The sequence below is a fragment of the Pantherophis guttatus genome, chromosome 15 (genome assembly GCF_059756535.1).
Source record: "Pantherophis guttatus breed Tessera chromosome 15, ASM5975653v1, whole genome shotgun sequence".
Classification (NCBI taxonomy): domain Eukaryota; kingdom Metazoa; phylum Chordata; class Lepidosauria; order Squamata; family Colubridae; genus Pantherophis; species Pantherophis guttatus.
The window spans coordinates 15,863,905-15,883,578 of NC_142077.1; the positions used below are offsets into that span (position 1 = coordinate 15,863,905).

Below are 19,674 nucleotides of genomic sequence, written 5' to 3' on the forward strand. Positions count from 1 at the left end.
TTTCCCTTCCAACACCAGGAATGGGTGGGTGGGGGGGAGGATGGAGGGGGGGAGCTGCCCCAGATCCCCTCCTCCTTCCTGGCCATCCTGGGCCTTCTCTAGGGGTCTGGGCTTTGCTCCCCCCCCCAAGTGAAATGGAAAGAATATATGGAGAGAAGTAGCAGTGGAACATGGGATATGGTCTCCCCCATTTCCAGGACTCAGAAGATGGAACCTGGAGGGAGATTTTGCTCTGCTTTCCTTCCCCAACATGAGGCTCCCCAGCTTCCTTCTCCCAAGAGGGGCTCCCCACTCATCCAGGCAGAGTCCTGTCTGGCATCCCTGCAAGAGCCCCCTTGCCTGGCCTGGGCATGGGAAAGGGAGGCAGGGGAACATGGGATATGGGCTTCCTCATTCCCTGGTCTCAGAGAATGGAAGTTTGAAGGGGATTTTGCATAACTGCTTTCCATATCCCTCCCTCCCTCCCTCCCTCCTTTCCAGGGGTGAGTTGCTTCCTTTATTTCTCCATCTCTTTTCACTTGGTTTTCTCTCACTTCTCCCTCCCTCTGTTTGTCTGTGCATGTGGGGTGTTTTTCCAATTATACAAAGTTATGATAAGTAGTTTTTCACTATTTTTTCATTTAGTTCTTGGAGTCAGGCTACACTATTACATCAGCCCTTTTGTCATTGAGCATCAGCTTTCAAAGTAAAGTAAAGTTTGGCTCCAACTCAACAAGCAGATCCGTGACATGCTTGGGCATTAACTGTCCCCCGAGGTTTTCTCTCTAATTGCTATGCCAACAAATGTCACATTTCTTTTTATCTTCAGCCACAGGTGCCGTGTATTCCCTCTGGGGCCAATTTCAAGGCTGTAGATCCCAAAGCTCTCAATTCTAGATGACAGATTTAATTCCATCTCTACTCTACCATTATGAACCACATGGGGATTATTTCCCTCTCACTTCCCTCCAGAGAAACGCCCAACAATCTCGGAGTCCAAGAACTCGTAGAATTATCCAGGGATCCCTCTTGAGAGGGAGAATTATTATCCTCCGAGTTTCCTCTCTGCTCTTTAGCCGAATCTTCTAGGGGAGACTTTGGGCAGAGACCCGGGGAGTTGTGGGCAGCTTCTCTCTTCTCCCCAAAGGCCCCGAATGGAAAACTTTTCCTGCTGGAGAACTTGGCTTCAGGCAAAAAGTTTCACTGAACAATTTCAGACTCTGGACCTCCCTCCCCACTAAAGATCAGGGCTGCCCGGATCCCTTCCAATCAAAGGGGGCTTCCCTGGGGAAAAGAAGAGCTGAGGGCAAAGGGAACCCTCTTTCTGCCACCCAGGTTCACCCCCCAAAAGATCCCCCTTTTCCATCTTCCCAAAAGAGAGCTCTGCTTTCTTCCAACGGATGCAAGTTTCTTCTTGAGTCCCTTGTAATGTCCCCCTTCAACACCCCGCCCGCAAGCCCCTCTTTATGGTGTAGAAGGGTTGGGGGTCCTGAGCCTTCCAGATGTGGTGGGGTAAGAACTTTCCCCTTCTTCCACTGGGGAATGGGACCTTTGGGGCTCCTCCAGATGTGAAAGGGAGACATCACTTTGCTGGGCTGGGTAGTTATCAATATTCTACTCTGCCATTTGTGATAGTTTGTGTCTGTGTGAGAGGAGGGGGAGGGGAAAAAGAAAGAAACGCTAGAACAACCCCAGAACTCCACCCTCTAACAGATATCCTGGACCACAAAACCCATAATTCCCTCTTAATACCAGATTTCTACCCCCTCCCCCCATGGGATAATCCACTGCTCCTTTCCCATGGGGAGGGGCACCCAGGCCCTTTTAGCAGCGCCCTCCAAGAATCCCTCCTTTCCCCCCCTCTGCCAAAGGGGGGACCCAGAAAGGCCCCTTGTAGCCCCCCCACAGGCCCCTCAAACCCCCCGCGGCGCCCATCCAAACAGTTCAAGGCAGGGAAAAGGGAGGGGCCAAGGAGCCTTGGTAGTACTAGGGTTTAAGGCACCCTGTTATTAAGCTGCTTAAGACCAGCTGCCTGCAATTACTGCAGGGTTCGAATCTTGCCAAGGCTCAAGGTTGACTCAGCCTTCCATCCTTTCTAAGGTAGGTGAAATGAGGACCCAGTTGTGGGGGCAATAAGCTGACTTTGTATAAATATACAAAAGGATGAAGGCTATTGCTGAGCACATTGTAAGCCGCCCTGAGTCTTCGGAGAAGGGCGGCATATAAATCAAATTAAAAAAAAAAAAAAAAAAGTTCCCCTGGCCCCGCCTCCTTGCGGGGGGGCAGAGTTGAGCCGGATTACCTCTCCTTCCCCCCCCCCACTCCCCAGTTTGAGGGAAGCCTCCGAGCCTCACGCGCAGAACGCCCGGGAGAAGCGGCCTTGGCAGCTTCAGTGGACAAACGGAGCATGCGCAAGAGAGCGTTGCCCACAGTCACTCCCGGATGGAGGGGAGAGAATTCCACGTGGGAGGATCTTTTGCAAGGAAGCCAGAATTCCTTTCTGCTCTAGGACTCAACACCTCTCTGGCCTTAACCCTTGCGCTGCACCTCAGTCAGACCGGCATAGATGCTGTGGCCTATGTATGCAGACTACAGGCGGTCAGTTGGTGTTGGGGCTTTTCTCCTCTGTGTCCCGTCATCCACTCCCCCCACCCGTCAGATCTCAACCCCGCTTGGATGGCAGTGCGAAGGAGGCAAAGGCGCGTCTTCTGCAAGCGGAGCTGCTGTGGCCGGCGGGGACCACCAGGGGGCTCCCTCCGCAGGCGACGAAGTCCTGGCAGCCTGTGAGCCTCAGAAGGGAACTGAGCATGTGCCTGTGCCCTTTGCCCATCTCTGCTTCTCTCGCTCCCTCAACTGATGGAAAAACACGGGGGTCCCCTCCCCTCAGCCCTTTGCACTCAGACGCACCCCCAAACCCCCTCCGGGGCCAAGAGGCTGCAAGGGGGCCTGGCAGGGAGGGAGGGGCTTGGAGGAGCATCCCCAGGAAGGGGTTCCCACCAGATGGAAGGCTGCAGTGGGGGGGGGTCTCCTATCTCCTCCCAGCCACAATCACAGCCAACGCAGGAATTTCTCTCCTTTTAGGCTTCTTTTCCTCTCCATGCCAGGAAAGTTTGGATGCTCTCTGGGAGCCCCAGGTAGGAATCCCTCCCACCTTTTGGGGGTCTCCCCAGCATTGCCAAGCAAAGGGTGGGTGGCCATTGTCCCCCCCCCCACTTCCCCCCTGGAAAATCCAGGATTTCCCTGCAGGAAAGGAGCTGCTGGCAGCGTGTCTGGGTTTATTATTATTATTATTATTATTATTATTATTATTATTATTATTATTATTATTATTATTATTATTATTATTATTATTATTAGATTTATATGCTGCCCTTCTCTGGAGATTCAGGGTGGCTTACAATGTGCTCAGCAATAGCCTTCATCCTTTTGTATATTTATACAAAGTCAGTTTATTGCCCCCACAAACTGGGTCCTCAGTTTACCTACCTTAGAAAGGATGGAAGGCTGAGTCAACCTTGAGCCTGGCGAGATTCAAACTTACTTTAATTGCAGACAGCTGGTGTTAAATTACAGTGCCTTTGTCTGCAGAGCTATCCAGGTTCCCTGCAGGAGGCTGGGAGGGGGGCATTTTGGGACAAACCCCCCCCGGGAGGGAGATAGAGACAAGCCTTCCCCTCCCTCTGTCTGTGTGTGTCTGTGTGTCTGTCTGGGGCCCTTATGGCACTCCAGCAGAAAGTTGGGTGGGTCAATCCTCTCCAAGACTCAGAGTGGAGTGAGGTTGGGGGATCCTCGTGGGAAGGAGTGGGATCTAAACCTCCATATCATTAAATCTGTCAATCAGTCTGCCTGCCTGGCCCCTTATGGCCCCTCAGATGGACTGTGAGGTTGATGGGCTAATTCCGTCCAAGACTCAGCCTGGCTGGATCCCCCTCCCCTCCGCAGGTGGGAGACCAGAAGGGAGGGAGAAGGTTGGGAAGGGCCGTTTCTGCCCAACTCCAAGGAAGGGAGCCCTGGGCAGACTCCCTCCATCCACTTAGGGGACCCACTTGGGACCCCAGAGAGGGATGCTTGCTTGGTCCTGAAGAGCCAGCCTGGAGGGACCAGAGATCCCAGGCACTTTGGACGCCCTTCTCAACCAGAGACCCTGGAAGAACCGCTGGTGCTGGCCCAAAGGGATGGAGGCAGATTCTGTGCCCGGAGCAGGTGGGCAGAGGCCCCAGAATGTGCTGCTGGCTGCCCTGAACCCTTTCAGATCAAGGGAAATGAGAAAAATCCCCCTTTGCAAAGCCAAAGGAGAAAACAGCCTAGCCAGGACTGTGTTGGGGGGAATGCTGGTTATTTGGGGGGAAGAGGGGCAGCTGCATCCCATCGGATTGCACCCCCCAAAATACTCTTTCACCTGGAGGTGATCCGTGGGATCGGTTGGAAAGAGGAAAGGATCTCGTGTGACAAGGAAAGCTTCTCCCTGTCTGGAGGGGTAAAGAGCTCCTGGAACAGGCCGAGGGAATTCCTGGTCTCCAGAAACCACGTTCCTCTTGGCAGCTCCAGGAGGTTCCATGTCAGCCCCATGGAAAAGGGGCTTTGCAGGGCAGCAGAGGTGGGAAAAGCCCCCCCCATCCTTCTCGGAAATGGGCCCCTTGAGAAGCTCTGGCCGAGCCCCCACTTCAAGAGTTGTGTTACCTGGAGGGGCCCTGGGAAAACAGCAGCTGCCTCCACCATCCTGTGTGGCTGAAGCAGGAAGACCCCAGAAGCTCAGATGGGGCCCCTGGGGGTCCCAGAGCATCTCCGGCCATCCTGTCCCTGGAGACCAGAGCTGGATTTGGGACGGGGGAGGGGAGACCTTTCCCCAGCAGAAGGCTTCTTCCTCAGCCCGGAAGAGGAGGAGGAGCCGCAGGGGGAGGATTCCCAACAGGGGATAAGAGCTGATCCGTTTTCCTGCATCTTCCATGCCTCCCTGCTGGTCTTTTCTGGGACGGAGGCCGGGAAGAAAAAATCTCTCTTCCCCTTTGCTTTGCCCGGATCGTTTCCCTTCTCCCGGCTGGCTCAGAGCCTGCAAAATGGCAGCAGAGAGTTCAAATTCAGCCCTTCTTGGCTGCTGCCTTTGACTCCCCCTTTTCTTGGCTTCCAGGTGAAGAGGCTGTCAGGGAGGGGACCCCTCCCAGGCAAGAGGGAACCTGCACAGCCCCCCCCCAACAGCCACACTCGTGTGTGTGTGTGTGTGTGTGTGTGTGTGTGTGTGTGTTTGTGTGATCTCCCTGGGGGATCTAACTTGGGGCTCATCCCAGGGGAGGAAGGGATCCGTCTGAAGGCAGCAAAGTCCCAGGACTTCCCACCTGCCTCCATTCATCCCCTTCAGTCACAGTCGCACTCTGGCCCTTTGTGTGTGATTGTGTGTCTTTGTGTCGAATGTCACTTCACCATTTGGGAAGGAGGCCTCCAAATAGGTCCTCATCTTATGACCACAATGGAGCCCAGAATTTTATGTTGCTAAATAAGGCAGTCATTAAGTGAGTTTTGCTCCATTTTACAACCTTTCTTGCCACAGTTGTTAAGTGAATCACCACAGTTGTTAAGTTAGCAACACGGTCGTTAAGCAAATCTGGCTTCCCACTGACTTTGATTGCCAGAAGGTCCCCAAAGGCCATCATCTGAGTCCGAGACACTACGACCGTCATAAATTTGAGACAGTTACCAAGCATCTGAGTTTTGATCCCATGACCATGGGGATACTGCAATAATTGTAAGTGTGAAAAAGGGTCATAAGTCCTTTTTTAGTGTCCTCGTAACTTTGAACCATCACTAAATCAACCGTTGTAAGTCAAGGTCCCTTTGTTCTTTGTCCATCGCTGTTTCAGCAGAGACACAACTGTCCTTGCAGCTGCCTTCTGCCTCAGTCGGAGTCCCCAGATGCTCTCCAAGGGCAGCCCCACAGAGAAAGTTCTGCAGTAGTCCATCCTGGGGGCGAGCAGGGCGTGAGTGGCCATGAAGGGAGCCAGGTGGCCCAGGAAAGGGAGCGACTGGGGCAAAACCCAAAACTCTGCCATGGCCCCTCCTAACTACGGCTGCCCCCTGATCCTCAGGCAGGAGTTGTGGCTCCAGAAGGACCCCCAGATCAGGCCCTGGGGGGGGGTCTGGGCTGGTGCCCCCCATTCATCCATCCTCAGAGGTGATAAAGTCCCAGAACCAACAGGAGAAAACAACTCAGGAGCCTCCTTCACTCCTGCCAGGTTCAGCTGAAGGTTTTGTCCCCCATCCAAAGTGCTGGGACCTTCAGGCGCCTGGAGAAGGACCCTGGTCTCTCTTCTCGGGACCCCTTTGTCTTCCCAAAGAGAGGAAAGGAAAGTTGTGGGTGCTCCAAGAAGCAAAGTCTCCCCTTGTGGAGGGGCAGAAACAAAGACGAGGAGGGGGCTTTATAGAAGCAGGAGGGGCTCCTGGAGGAAAAGCTCCTTCAGGCCGCATTTCACTCCCCTCTGCAGGAGATGGAAAAAAGGTTTATGGTTTCTTAGAGGTGACTTTTTTCTCTTTAGTCCGGTCTTTCCTGCCACTCCCTCATTCTCTGAATCTAACGGAAGTGGGACCCACTTAGGAATAGAGACAAATCAGTTTCTCTTGGGACCGACAGGAAAGGCCCAGCAAGGAGGCCTTAAATTGTCTGGGACGGAGTCAGAAGGAAAACAATCTCAGGGTCCTCCAATTATAAGCAGAGAAGAAAAATATAGTGGTGGTGGTAAAAGAAGACACACAAAGTAGGTAGATGGATCTCTTGTTCTTCTATTTTAATGGGAGTTTCTTTATTTGTGTCTAGGAGTGGAGGAGCCAAATCTTGCAAGGAACTGGACGTAACCAGAGGAAAAGCATCCAGAGAGCCAAGAGGAGAAACCATTTCAACCCTTGATGGGTGGAAAGAGTCTCAGGAAGAGGCAATCCCTCCTTCCCATCAAAGGATCCTCTCAGGAGGAAACCAGATCCATGCACGGAGTGTGGAAAGTGTTAAGTGTGGGTTGAGTGAAGAGGCAAGACTCTCGGCTAAGACAACAGCTCGTTTATTTGGTAGACTGGTACAAGAAGTGAGTGAGTGAGTGTCCGGCAGCTCCCTCTTTTAAAGGGAGCTGTCTGACAGCTCAGCCACTGAGATCTCTATAATTTCCCACCTGTAGTGTGAACCAATCGATTTAAACCACCTGTCAGATCCCTAAAAGTGATACTGCCAATCAATTGGGAGAAGGAGAAGGCTTGAATTCAATTTACTTAGCATTGCCTGTGTCAACAGATATTTTACAACCTATATCCTGGCATCAAAGAGCCCTGAGATTCTCTTAACGTGGAGGAATGTTTATGATAGCCATGTGGGTAGTTTCACTTTAAAGGATAACGGTCGGAATGCATGTTTGTTCAGGTTCTCAGGGAAACTAGTAAAGAAAACATCTTCACACTTGTGTATTGGCTAAAATCTGCATTCTGACTTAAAGGGAGGGGTCTCTACTGCTTTAATCCTACTTATCTTGCCTAAGGGTATTCAGCTCTTTCTTTAACTGGGTTGCTATCACTTCTGCTTAATAAAAGGATCCTTTTGAACTATCATGTTTCAAGAGTCTTTACTTTCTTAAGTTGGAAGGAGAGGCAATCATTACAGATGGAGAAGAGGCTGAAGAAGCCAAGCCAAAGGGGGGGGGGGTCAAATAAAGAGCAAAATTCAAAGCTTTGGGGAGATGAGAAAGAGGCAAAAGCTCCCACAATTGCAGAGGGAGGGGGCTTAAGCCCCTTCCCCAGAAAAGGCTGCAATGAAGAGGATCTCCTCAGCTGGTGGCTCTGGAGGGGCCACAGGGGACCCCCAACTTCCTCAGAATCACGGAGGGTCCCCTCCAGGGTGAGGCTGGCTATCTTTTCCCCCAAGGCAATCCTGGATCCCCCTTGGAAGACCCAGCCCTGCATGGCTTCTCCCCACAGGAGCCTCTCCTGGAAAGACACAGAGCCCAAGCGAGGCTGGAGAAATCCTGGGGGCTGCGTCCGCCCAATATTCAACCCTGGGACCCATAAACCAGGTTGGTCTCTTCCCTGTAATGCACCAGATCCCCTCCTCCTCTCTGGCCATCCTGAGCTTTCTCCGTGGGTCTGGGCTTTGCTTTCCCTTGAGTGCCCCATGCATGGAAAGAGGTGGCTGAGCAACATGGGATATGGTCTCCCCCGTTTCCAGGATTCAGAAGATGGAACCTGGAGGGAGATTTGCAGATCTGCTTCCCTTCAGAAGTCAACGTCTTTATTCATTTCATAGAAAATGTTTCCATTTGGGAGAGAATTCTTCCTTTCCATTTAATATTTATGCGTCTGCCAGGACCCATTGAAGGGAAAGTCTGGATCCTCACAAATTTTCTACAGTATCCAATAGACAAGCGCAGACTTCTCAAATACATCCATAGTATTTTGAACTTTAGTTATCTGACAAAAAAAAGGCCAAGGGATTCTGCCTTTGAACTCCATTTCTCTGTGGAAGAAAAGTTTCAAGATCATTATTTCCGCTGTTCTCTTTCAAAGACCTTTTTTTCTGTCAAAGGACGCAGAAGATGCACCCAGAAAGCCCCACTGGAGACCCAGAAGAAAAGGAACAGAGGAAGGTTCCCAAATCACTATCAATATTACAGTATCATTCAGACTCTGGCCCAGGTCTTGAATGCTGCTTATTCCTCCAGATCGAGGAGGAGAAGGAAGGAGGGAGAAAAGACTTTGGGGTCTCCAAGGCTGCAGCCGTGGCAGGTATGGGGGTCCCTATATGGATCCATCAATCTTAGATCCCTTGGAGGAGGAATCCAGAGGAGAAGGAGGGGAACCATCTCAACAGATCTGTCCAATTCAATTACTCAGGGAATAATGGTTCCAAAGAGTAGATACCATGGCATTTTGATATTAAACTCTGCTCATTTGAAAATGCTGTATTCCTTCTTAGATGAATTCCTGTATTTGTGGGTTTGTGATTAGAATGGTGGAATTTCCCCTTTGTTCCGTCCCCACTGCAGGTGGGTCTGTGTGCAGCTCAACAGGCAGCTCAACCCCCCTCTTCTCCTCCAGTGAAAGGGAGCCTGGGGTGGATCTGGGTGTTTCATTGGGAGAAAAGGGCACGGAGAAACTGAGGAGATGCAAAGAGTGAGAATCAAATATAAATAGGAGATAGGCAGCATTAACTAACAGCCAACAAAGAAGCGGCTGGAACCTCTCCAGGGATGCACTGTGTCAACTAGGTGCGGCTAGAGCAACAACAGCACAACAGCACAACAGATACATGTTGTGGCGTGACAACCTTTATAAATTTTGAGGAGACCCTGAGACCATCTAGCCCAACCCCTCCTCTCTGCAGGAATCCCAGTTAAAGCTTCTCTGACTGATGGCTGCTCAGTCTCTGCATTCAGACAATCCATGAAGAGGAGACTGAAATTCTCTGCTTCACTGGCTCAGCTCTAAAACAGCTCATCCTTTTATTATATTTTTTTTCTTTCATTCAGTTAAAATCTCCTCTCTTGTAACTGAATTCCTTTTTCTTTGTTTGACACTCTGGAATAATAGTGAGCAGATCTTACACTCGTGTGTAACGTGTGTCAGTGATTGGAAGAGGGCTGCATCCTCCCTTCTCCAACCGAGAGTTTGTGTCAGTTGGAAAAGGGGCTCCCAGACTCCTCCTGATCTTCAGCTCTTCTCCTTGTTCTCTTTCCTCAAGGCTAAGAGCAGCTCCTCTGATCTCTTCCTTGGCTTATTTCTCCTTCCCTGAAGTTCACACGTAGATTTTGTGCAAATTCTCCTCCAAGAGTGGTGCCTGCAAGGGGACCTGGTCCTTGAGTTGGGGTCTCCCCTAACCAGAATGTTCACTTCCTGAGTTTCTTATGGCTGCAGTTGCCTTCTTTCCATGACCATCTCCCTACTGACTCAGATTCTGTTTCCAGTTAATTACGATTTTGAGATCATTTCCACAAACATAAATATCAAGTTTGGTATCCCTCATCCTTCTTCCAGTCCCTCATTAATGTTCTTATATGAGACTCTATTTTTAGTCAAGTCCTAGTTGCTAAAAATCAGATATTTTTCTATTGCTTTTTACTCATACATCTTTCTCTGTGTCCTAATCATAAATATTGTCTCTGGAAACTTGATATTCCTCTTATTAAATTTTATTTTATTCAAAAAGGTAAAATACAAGTTTTGGAAAATAAAACTATTACAAAGACAAAACAAAATTAGACAATTTTTTTTAAAAAAATGTGCATTAATAACATACAAAAACTTGCATATTGTCCCCCCAGTTGAATACAATACAGCAATAATAGTTTCTCCCCCTTGCAAAATAGGCCCACAGTTATAAACTACACATCTATTTGCAACTACTTGACGTGTCATCTATCTGCTGTATATAAAAAACGAAGTTAACAGGCAATCCAACAATAAAGTTAAATTTCAAAACTTCAAATTTCAAAACTGTCTATTATCTGCTATTGTATTTAACTCAGAGAAAAATTACAGGAGCTTCTTATCTACCACAGACCATAATCATTACCTCTGAGCCATCCAGAATCTGTCCAGGATTAAACATCATTGTTTGATTCTTAATAATAATGCATTTCCTTAAAATTTTAATTAGGATCTTTTCCAAGAACTGCTTTCCATTCCCCAAAGTCACAGGACCTTCTGTAAATTGAAACTCAATGACTCTTAAGATTTGTTTTCCAGTTAAATATGACAAGTCCATTCCCTCAATCTTCCTGAAAGAATCCATTTCTTCAGTCATCCGTTCTGCCCACTTTGAGTCTTCAGGGTCCATGGCCTCTCCAGCCCTCTCCAAGCAGCCTGCCTTCAAACCAGACTCCTCCTTCAGGGATGCCAGCAGCAAATTCAGTTCCAGTCCATCCATCCATCCAATCCATCCGATTCAACAATTGTTGATTGCTTCTGATTATCGCCTTTAAGTTGATTTAAAACCATTGTTATTTTATCAAACTTTTTAAATGATGTTTCAAATAAGGCTTGTAGAAAAATTGATGAGCAATGGCAAATGGTTATCCATCACCTTCAGGTTTCCTAGGAAAGATTTAAAAGGGTTAAAAATTATTTGTGTATCATTTTGGAGACAGTTTTTATCCACTTAGCTATCATACCATCCGCCTCTCAGGTTTCTAATCATACCACAAAATTGTTTGTGAGTCCTTTACTGAAATCCAGTTATGTCACCAGAGTTCCCATAATCTATTTAGGAAGTGTAATGATGGGTGAGAATGACTTTTGGGATGAGGGGAAGAGAGGCTGCCTAGGGAAGGATCAGAGAAGAGGGGAGAATCCTGCAGCTGCATAATGGGAGAGAAAGAAACTCAGAAAGGATCCTGGCTAACTTTTCAGGCTGAGAAAAGAGTTGGTGGGAGATTTGTTCTTTCAGATCTGCAACATTTTGTTAATTTTGCATTAAAATTAAATAAAATTAGCACATCTGGAGGTGTTTTCCGTCAGGATGACCAGGGATAAGATTAGCTTGACAACTTTCTTCTTGATCAACCCATGCTGCCTGGGAATCAACCTCTTTATTTTCAAAGAGTTTATGAATCATCTTTTTTTCTCTGTTCATTTTATTTGTCATCTGCTCTAGAATGTTCCCTATAATTGATCAGTTGTGTCACTTATATTTTCTCTATATTTTGTCAGTATTTGATTGACAATTTTTTCTCAAACTTTTTCATTTACTTTTGAAGATAATGGCAGTATTTGTATCCTAATTAAGCATATTTGGAGATTAGACAATTGTAGAAGAAAGATTCAATGTGGGATGAGAAACAAAGTTTTCTGTTTTTCAAATTCTTGGATGTTCCCATTCTAGTTTCATCCCTTTCTGGAGGGATGAAATATTTCAATATTTCCAGCATTAAACTGTACTTGGACCAAAATGGAGAGATAACAGCAGATCTGGGCATTAAAATTTTCTTGGTTCTCCCCAAGGAGGATGTCAGGAGAGAGATTCTGGCGTATTTTGAAAGACAGAGATTTACTATTCACCAAGATGCTTTTTCAAAGTTAAAGTTGCTCAATAAGGTGGGAGAAATTTTGGTGTCTTTTCTCTGTTTTCCAAAGCCTGAGATCCCATTTCCAGTGGGCAAAGCCAGGATGGTTGGCCTTCCATTGCAGTTGGTGTCATCTAATGGAAGTTCTTCAACAGACGGGACCTACTGTATTTTTTGGAGTATAAGATGCACCTTTCCCCCCCCCCAAAAAAAGAGGCTGAAAATTTGGGTGAGTCTTATACTCCGAATGTAGCTTTTTCGAAGTTTTTTTTCCGGCCCTAACGAGGTGCCAGCCAAGTGAAGCGCTCTCCCCCCCGTGCTTTGCCTGCTTCTCTCATTGCTGCTTCCTCTCAGCTGTGCCTTAAAAGCTGTTTTTCATCCCCAAGCAAGGAATAAAAAGTCAGCAAACTAATGTGCTGAGCTGACCAGACTAAGGACGCTAGCCAGATGAATACCTGGTAGGAAGATTTCCCCCCCACATTTTCCTCCCCCAAAATTAAGCTGCGTCTTATACTCCGAAAAATACGGTAAGTGGAGTAGCTTTGCCATGTTTTATGGAAACCTTTCAAGATCTTACTGGTCAGAGGTTTCTTTCTTCATCACAGTTTAATTTCGTATTAAAAAATCTAATGGAATAAAAGTTTCCTAAATATTTTACAGTAAACTTTTTTCAATTCCATCCTTCTTGACTTTGTTAAGTAGAAAAGTACTTTATTGTAATGTTTAATTCCAAAAGAAAAAGGGAGGAAATAAATGAAGAATCTGCCAGTTGTTTTACCTCCTGCATCTGTTTAGTCAGAGGTTTCATATTTACCTCAGTGAAGACCAGAAGCTATTTGTCTCCATCCATTTCTCCCCCCATTTTCCATGGATGGAGATCCTAACATATTTTCTTTGCCATTCCTTGTTTTTCTGCTCAGTCCCTGCCTCAGTCCAAATGTGTGGAAAGTTGCCATCCTGGATTTGTCAAGAGGGCTCGAGAAGGAGAGCCAGTTTGCTGCTATGACTGCGTTCCTTGTCCGGAGGGGACCTTCTCCACTCAGGAAGGTGGGTCACACTGAGGAAAATGGGAGGCTTTGTGGAACTGGATCCATCCAGAACCTTTTCATGAAAGTGCAACTTGAAAGACAGATTGAAGCTCACCTCATTTTTTATTTTTAATCTGCACAATTTCTCATCTAAAAGGAAGTAAATCAAAAAGACTTGGAAGGAGGGGCTGGGAAAGAGATGGGAGGAGGGGGTGGCCGACTGGGCAAGCTTTACTAACAGCAAAGGAAATATCTCTTCTGCTTTTTAGTTTGGATATGTGCTGCTAAGTTTACCTTTCTAGGAACCTCTGAGATCTTTGAAACTAGATAAATTGTTTCAGGTCCACCTTCTGAAAGACCTTTCAAGCCACTGTATATTGGATCCTCCCCTTGAGGATCACTGAGAAGGTGTCACTGGGCCATAATGGGGTGCTGTGGATAGTTATGGGGGGAACTCATTACACAATTATTCTGCCAGTCATGTAGATCAATCAATCAATCAATCAACAAATCAGAAAAGACCTGGAAGGGACTTTGGAGGTCCTCTAGCCCAGCCCCCTGCTCATGCAGGAGACCCTATACCATTTCAGAGAAGTGACTGTCCAGTCTCTTTTTAAAAACCTCCAATGTTGAAGCACCCACAACTTCTGGAGGCCAGCTGTTCCACTGGCTAATTCCTCTCACAAAGGAAGTTTTTCCTTAATTCCAGGTTGCTTCCAGAGGTTACAGGATATTGTAGGAATCCTCCAAGTCCAGGATATTAACTGCCATGGGGCAGGACTCAGGATGTTTGCCTAAACAGATTATATGATTCATTATTTACCTCTAATCATGTAGGTTCCTATGAAGATTCTACACATTACACAGGAAATAATTAACATCCTAGGACTTCCCTCAAGTTCATATACCTAGCTACATTTTTTAAAAAATATCCCTCTTATGCTCTTTTTAATGAAATAGCTAAGAAATACTTCTTGGAAAATGTCCATGGTAACAGCTGTCATCCAAAAAAGGTATTTCTTGACATGTAAAAAAAACCCAGTATATTAAATAAATATTGCTTTTTGGCTTTCTCAGACACACAAAAATGCACCAAGTGTCCAGATGATAAATATCCAAATGTGGACAGAGTCCAATGTATCCCCAGAGTCATAACCTTCCTTTCTTATGAGGAACATCTGGGCATCATCCTGGTCTCTTTTGCCCTATTCTTGTTCTTAATCACAGACCTTGTTTTCATCATCTTCATGAAATACCGAGAAACTCCCCTTGTCAAAGCCAACAACCGGGACCTCTCCTACATCCTCCTGGTCTCCCTCCTGCTTTGCTTCTTGTCTTCTTCTCTCTTCATTGGTCAACCAAGGAAAGCCACCTGCCTTCTCCGACAGACAGTCTTCAGCATCATCTTCTCAGTGGCCGTTTCTTCTCTCTTGGCCAAAACCATCACGGTGGTGCTGGCCTTCCTGGCCACAAAACCAGGAAACCGAGTGAAGAGATGGTTGGGGAAGAGCTTGGCCAACTCCATCATCCTTTCTTCTTCTGCTGTCCAAATTATCATCTGCTCCACCTGGCTGGGAGTTTCTCCCCCCTTCCCTGACTCTGACCTCCACTCCCAGCCTGGAGAGATCATCCTGCAATGCAACGAAGGGGCCGTTGTCATGTTCTACGTCACCCTCAGCTACATGGGCTTCCTGGCTGCCATCTGCTTCACGGTGGCTTTCCTGGCCAGGAACCTGCCTGGGGCCTTCAACGAAGCCAAGCTGATCACCTTCAGCATGCTGGTCTTCTGCAGTGTCTGGGTGACTTTTGTGCCCACCTACCTGAGCACCAAAGGGAAATACATGGTGGCTGTGCAGGTCTTCTCCATCCTGGCCTCCAGTGCTGGTCTGCTGGGCTGCATCTTCATCCCCAAGTGCTACATTATCCTTCTGAGGCCAGACCTCAACACAAAGGAGCAGCTCACAGGCAGAACAAATCTAAAAACATGAGATATAACACCATTATGATACTGGAAGAATTGTTAAAGGTTTATTTTATTTGAAAGGAGATATTCTTTACATTTAGATAGTATGCAGCAATCAAAGAAAATCATATTTATATGTTTCAGAATGGGAAACTGTTGAATGACTGGAATTCTTTTAGCTCCCTTTCTTTCCAGCTCACTAAATCAGCAACAGCTACTGAATGTGACACTTTATAAAAAATAATTTGGGCCCTTGTTCCTACTGACAGCATCTAAAAGTGTGCCTGAGAGAGAGAGAGAGCAAGCAGGAAAAGAGGTCAGGAGGAAGCTGTGGGAACCAGCCTGGTTGCCTGATCCTCTCCCTGAGAATGGCAGAATGATGTGAAATGCAGTGTTTGACTGGCTCTCAGCTGGGGAGGGAAATCTTCATCACTCTTATATTGTTCTGTCTTGATTTCCTGATTAAAACCTCCTTTGCAGAAAGAATTCAGCAGAATTGCTGTCTGGGATTTCAGTTTGGGGTTTTTATCTTGGTGTATACTTCACACCAAAATAAAAATAAATAAAAGAAATAAAAGAATAAAGTGTATAAAGAAATTTCCACTGTGTTTTTAACTTTCCTTCACCAGAGAAATAAAATAGCAGTTTTCAGGCCCTTTAATTTTCCACTCTACAATTTCTACCTAAAGCTTTTTCTCTGCTCCTTTTCCAAGCTTGCCTTGTCTGTGAAGGGCTGGAGAAGATGCCCAGAGAAAGGGGACCTGGAGACTCTCCCCAGGAGGAGGTTGAGGGGATCCTGTCTAAAGGCAGCCGCATCACTGACCAGGTCACAAACCTTCAATGCTGTATATTCATCCAGGTCCAAGAAGGGGGTGAATAGAGGGGGAAGGCGAGAACTTCCAGGTTTCTAGGAAGAGGCACCCATGGAAGCTGTTCTGCTCTCCAACCACAGATTGCTGATCAATTGGGAATCAATGTTTATGTTTCAGAATGGCTCCTAATTGCAAATAGGATCCCTTTGAAGCTCAGTCTAAGATCCACAATGAACACTCTGGTTCTCCCACAAGCAGAAGACAGAGAGACTTATGGCTTCACCCAACATGGAAAAGGCATCTTCCCACAATTTCACTTTCCTCCATCAAACCACACAGTTTTGGACACTCAGCCATCTCACACTCTAGGAATCCCCAATTCTGGTCTCCCACATTAATCTGAAAAAATATTTCCAAGTTTCACACCCGCAATCAAAAAGCACTAAGGCGGGACTGGAACTCAAGAGTCTCCTGGGGATTGGCCCAAAGTCACTCAGGAGATTTCATGCCTGTGGGAAGGTTAGAACTCAGAGCCTCCTGGACCTTGGCCCAAACTCCCCCAAGTGGCTTTCCTGCCTGAGGCAGAGCTAGAACTCCCAATCTCCCCGTGATTGTCTCAAAGGCGCCCATTTGGATTCTATTCTAGAGCTGCTTTGAAAACTTTAGTGAGGGGAGAAAAGTCCCTCGGCTGCCTTTGCTTCTCTGCACCCTCCCCGGACACTCCTGGCCCCCCTTCCCCCCCCCAGCACCCAAGGCTCCTCCTGCCCCTGCGCCTCCTGGCTCCCCCCTTGCCTCGCCCAGACAGACAGCTGTCACTCAAGCCCCTGTCCTGCAGCGCCACCCCCAGCAGGCGATCTGCCCGAGTCCCTCCCCTCCCGCCGCCTCGTCCCCGCAGAAGCCGCCTCAGGAGCCGGTCGGAGGGCAGCGGGCGGGCGGGCGGGCGGGCGAGTGCCTGGACGGGCTTCCTCCCAGCCACGCTGCGTGGGTGATTGGCGGGTCTCCCTGCGCTGCTTCCCTCCCAGCCACGTCGGGGCTCCGTCTCCAGAAGCTGCGGCGGCCCAGCCGAGGAGAGCGGCCCGCGGAACTGGGGGCAGGAGAAGCTCCGGGCGGCCTCTGGGGCTCGGAGCCCCCCGGGAAGCCTCCCTCCCTCCCCGCAGACTCTGCCAGGCGGGCGGGCGGGCGGGGGCGGCGGCGGGGGCGTCTCGGGAGGAGAGGAGCTGCCCCCGCCGGACTCCGGGCCAGGCTGCAGCCGTCGGGCGGGCAGGGGGGGAGGGGGGGCTCCGGCTCCACTCCAGGACAGGCGAGGCAGGAGCAGCAGCAGCTGCACAGGTGGAGGCTCTCGGAAAGGGGGGGGTCTTCTGGTGGCCGTGGCTGTGTGAGAGAGAGAGAAAATCCCCCCCTTTTTTTACTTGAATTCCGGCAAAGGGGGCTCCCTCTGCCCCTCCCGCCCCCTCAGTCCCTCCTCCGCCCTGCCCCTCCCACCCCGGCGCCCCTCCTGCCTGGCAGCTGGGAAAGCCCTGGAGGGGCAGCCGAGGCCCTCCCCCCCAGGACTGAAAAGCCCCCCCCTGCCCCTGGTTCCCCCCCCCTTCAGAGCCCTGATCGGAGGAGTTGGTGGTTTGGTGGGACGGTGCAAAGAAAGGTTTCCAGACCTCAAGGGGGGGGAGGGGAGGGGAGGGGGGAAAGGCGGGGGGAGGCTGCAGGGGCACCGCAGGCGGAGGCTCCCCAAAGGACAGCCAGGGGTTCGGGCAGCGCGGGGCGAGGCCTCCGAAGGCAGCGGAGGGGCTGCGGTGCCCTGTTCCCACTTTCCCCGGGTGCAAGAGGGAGGGGCGGGCAAGGGGCGGCCGCCACGGCTCTGTCTTTGGGCAGGGCGAGGGGGAGGCGGGGAAGCACCTTACTGTCCATCCGTCCATCCGTGTCTGAGACTAGGTTGAGCGTCCGTCTCTCTCTCCGCTAAACCAACAAAGGGAAGGCGGGGTTTCTATTTAGCCTCCTGTCCAACGGCCTCATCCAGGCCCTCCGGGAGGAGGAGGAATCTGCGGGAAACGAGAAGGAAAAGAGGGATTGAAAGAGAAGGAGGGAAGGGAGGGGGAGGGGAGGGAACCCCCAATCCCCTTTCCTTGTCTTTGGATGGTTTTCTAAGTTCAAACACCCGAACAAGAATCTGCCTGACTTGCTCAAAACTTCCGAGATCAAAGCAATGGGAAGGCCGCTCTCTTCAGAAGGGACCCCCTGCAGCTGTCTGGGCTTCTGGGCATTGCCTGATTTCCCTCCCTCCCTCCCTCCCCCTCTTCCCCCTCCCTCCCGTCTTTCCTGTCCACGGACTTTTCCCCCCTCCTCACCTGCCACCAGGTGTCCACAGAGTATTTGTCACGTTCCCTTACGCAGCTCTTACCCAGCAGAGCAAACCCCACTCAGACAGCCAACCTCAAAACCAACCCAAAGTACCCAGGAGCTGTCAATCATCCCTGCCCAGGTCGAGGTCCCTGCCACAGTTGAAGAGGAAGGGATCCAGTGGGACGGCCGAGGAAGGGAGGGTCTCCTGGGACTGAAGGGGCCTCTGCAGATCCCCAGAGCCGGAAGGTCTGGACAGGGAGGAACTGGGTCCGCCTCAACTCGAACAAAAGGAGGATTTTTGGGGGCCCTGAATCTGGGCAGCTGCATCTTTTCTCTCCTCCCCCAAGGCAGAGGAAGCCCCTCCTTCTCCAGATGTTGCTCTCTACAGTTGTGGGAGTGACGAAGGGCCCAGTTGTCCCAATCACCCCTCCCCCCCACCTGCAACTTCCTAATAAACCCGACTCTGAGATCGGAGGGGGGGGGGTTGGGAGCCCAGCCGCCATTGAAAAAGGCAGAGGGGGAAAGGGGGTTTCTGGCCTTGGGCACAGCTCCCCTTGCCCCTCCCTCCATTCGCTTCTCAGCCAGCAGGGGGCAGGAGGAGCGCAGCAGGCGAGGAAAGACGGGGGTGGGGGTGGGGGTTGGATGGGTTTCCTCCCAGGCTGGATGCAGGATCGGGGAGGCAAGGGCAGTCTGCGCCTCTTCCCCCAACCCAAAAACCCCTCGGCCTCCGTGGGCAGCGCAGAGCAAGAAAGAGGGTGGAGGGTCCGGAGGCTGAACCAGGGGGTGACGGATGAAGGGACGGGGAATGTCCGGTCTAAGGAAGGGAAGGGCTGCAGGGGATGGGACAGCATCGCCCAATGCTTGGGTGGCTCTCAGGGAGAAGAGGGGCTCCATTCATCCTCCGGAGCCCCTGAAGGCAGGAAGAGAAGCAACGGGTGGAAGCCCAGCGAAGAGAAATGCAACCTAGAAGTCAGGAGAGATTTCCTGACAGGGAGAACTAATAATCAGGGGAAGAGTTTGCACCCCAGAAGTTGTGGCTGCTCCATTGAGGGAGGTTTTCAAGAAGAGATTGGACAAGCCTTTCTCTGGAATCCTTTGGCATCTCCGGCTTGAACAGAGGGTTGGTCTTGAGGACCTCCAAGGTCCCTTTCAAATTCTATCCTATCCTATCCTATCCTATCCTATCCTATCCTATCCTATCCTATCCTTTCCTTTCCTTTCCTTTCCTTTCCTTTCCTTTCCTTTCCTTTCCTTTCCTTTCCTTTCCTTTCCTTTCCTTTCCTTTCCATTCTCCTTTCTTCCTCCACCTCCTCCTCTCCTATCATATTCTCTAGTGAATAAAGAGATTTTAAGCTTTATTATTAATTGAAGCAAATTAAACCAAAATGCAAATGTGAAGCCTAAGAAAAATAGGCGAAGTAGGATGATACCCAGCCTCCCCCAAACGTTTCTTACTGAGGACAATCAAGAGACCTGAAGGGTGACTAATTTCCAGAGGACCCAGCGCCAAGCTCCATCCAGAGGCTCCCAGG

At 49.5% G+C, this 19,674-nt stretch overlaps 2 long non-coding RNA genes across 4 annotated transcripts; one reads left to right on the plus strand and one right to left on the minus strand.

Moving 5' to 3' along the window:
- The first annotated feature begins 2,837 nt into the window (after window positions 1-2,837).
- On the plus strand, window positions 2,838-7,557 carry LOC148111988 (uncharacterized). The gene is made up of 2 exons (XR_015729934.1): window positions 2,838-3,113; window positions 6,785-7,557. It is a non-coding gene; the product is annotated as an uncharacterized LOC148111988 (long non-coding RNA).
- A 2,560-nt stretch (window positions 7,558-10,117) lies between these two features.
- Window positions 10,118-18,611, minus strand: LOC117660304 (uncharacterized). 3 transcript variants are annotated; one of them, XR_015729998.1, is made up of 5 exons: window positions 18,148-18,611; window positions 17,699-17,841; window positions 15,832-17,179; window positions 14,854-15,009; window positions 10,118-11,037 (listed from the first exon to the last, which is right to left on the minus strand). It is a non-coding gene; the product is annotated as an uncharacterized LOC117660304 (long non-coding RNA). The 3 variants fall into 3 exon arrangements; XR_015729997.1 differs by having other exon boundaries at window positions 14,854-17,179; window positions 17,704-17,841; window positions 18,148-18,608; XR_015729996.1 differs by having other exon boundaries at window positions 14,854-17,179; window positions 18,148-18,607.
- Window positions 18,612-19,674: the final 1,063 nt, after the last annotated feature.